Source organism: Geospiza fortis, unplaced genomic scaffold, assembly GCF_000277835.1.
Source record: "Geospiza fortis unplaced genomic scaffold, GeoFor_1.0 scaffold485, whole genome shotgun sequence".
In the NCBI taxonomy this organism is placed as follows: Eukaryota; Metazoa; Chordata; class Aves; order Passeriformes; family Thraupidae; genus Geospiza; species Geospiza fortis.
Window position 1 is genome coordinate 175,265 of NW_005054457.1, and position 1,729 is coordinate 176,993.

Sequence of the window (1,729 nt, forward strand, 5' to 3'; positions counted from 1 at the left end):
AGGGCCAAAGCCGTGTTCCCTCCTTGTCTTGGGGCAGCAGTACAGAGCGTTTTGGGCACCCTGAGGAGGTGAGACCAGACGAGGTGACAAGGAGGAGGGTGAGGATGGAGCCTGGGAGGCTCGTTCCCATCCGCTGTGCTCTCAGCTCATCCCTGACGCTGGATGCATTTCCCAGCTTGGGAAACCAAGTGGAGCATGAAGCTGGCCTGTGTGGGAGGTGCCTGTGGTCAGGGGAGGGGGTTAAAGTGTGTGCAGGGGTCAGAGGCAGCTCTCAGGGGTGTGTGAAACAGGTTCACCCTCCCCGAGGCTCCGAAGGCTAAGCCACATGGGAAAGCACCCAAGTATGAGGAAAAGGGAAAAACATCCCAAAATAGTTTAGTCTTGTTTTCTGCACTGAGAGCCCAGACAGGGTGGGAGTTCTGGTTGTGTCTGAGCTAAAAATTACAGTAAATAGAGCAGTGGCTGCAAAGCCCCATGTTCTGGATAAGAGGAACATGTGCAAACACCGTCCATCAGGGCGAAGCCACGCTGAGGTGAAGGACCACAAATAAATGAGGAGGGGGATGCAGTGAAATGAGCTCTGTGTCAAGGGTGAGCTGTCAGCCACCCACTGAAGGGTGTGCTCACCCCAGTTTGGTTCATGGGATCACTGGGAGTGAGCTTTGTACTGAGGGATCGCTCTGAGCAGAGGTGGGATCCCAGCATCTCTGTCTGCCCGGGGCTCTGGCACCACTGAGCCCACGGGCACCAAGAGGGGCTGGTTCTGCCAGGACAGGGCAGCTCTGGGCCCTCCTGCTCTCCCTGCACCACCCTCCAGGCCCATCTCAGCTGCTGGGGAAAGCCCAGCAGAAATGCTGAGCTCTGGTTTCTGGAGGAGGTGATGGAGTGGGGGCCATCCATGCAACAACCAGAGAGGTCCTGAAGGGATCTGCTCCTGTGGCACAGACGTGCGGAGCGGGATGGGGATGGGGAGAGGGCTGGAGCTCAGAGTGGGGGAAAGCTCACTGCTCCTCCTTGGGGGATCACTGTCCTAGGGAGGATTCAGAGTGGGGGAAAGCTCACTGCTCTTCCTTTGGGGATCACTGTTGCATGGAGCTCAGAGTGGGGGAAAGCTCACTGCTCCTCCTTGGGGCATCACTGTCCCATGGAGCTCAGAGTGGGGGAAAGCTCACTGCTCCTCCTTGGGGGATCCCTCTCCCATGCAGGAACAAACAGGGGACACATCCCATGAATGCTCCATGGCTCTCTTTAACCATCAGGAGCTGCCCACATCAAGCAGCAGCCCCAGGGCTCTGTGATAGTCCTGGGGTGGGTGAGAAAACCCCGCAGCATCTTGGGGTCCTGGGCTCTCCAAGCTGTGTCTGGAGATGGCTATGGGCAAGGTGCCACCCTCAGTGGGGCAGGGACAGGGTGCCACTGCAGGAGCTGGCTCTGCTCCCCGGGCAGGGGCCCTGCCAGCCCAGCCCTGCCGCAGGATTTGCCCTGGGGGTGCTAAAGGTGACACCGAGGGCAGGTGACAGCCAGCCGGGGTGGGAGCTCCGCGCTGTGGGATGTCCCCGTTCTCCGGACGGGGTGAGCCCGGAGCAGCAGCAGGTGCTGGGCAAGGACGTGCAGCAGGCCAGGGGCAGCACGGAGGGGATGGGGACAGCGCGGGGACAGCCCGGGGACAGCGGGACATCGGTGGGAAGGGCTCTGGAGGGAGGCGGAGGGGCTCGGGCGCTGCCGGGAC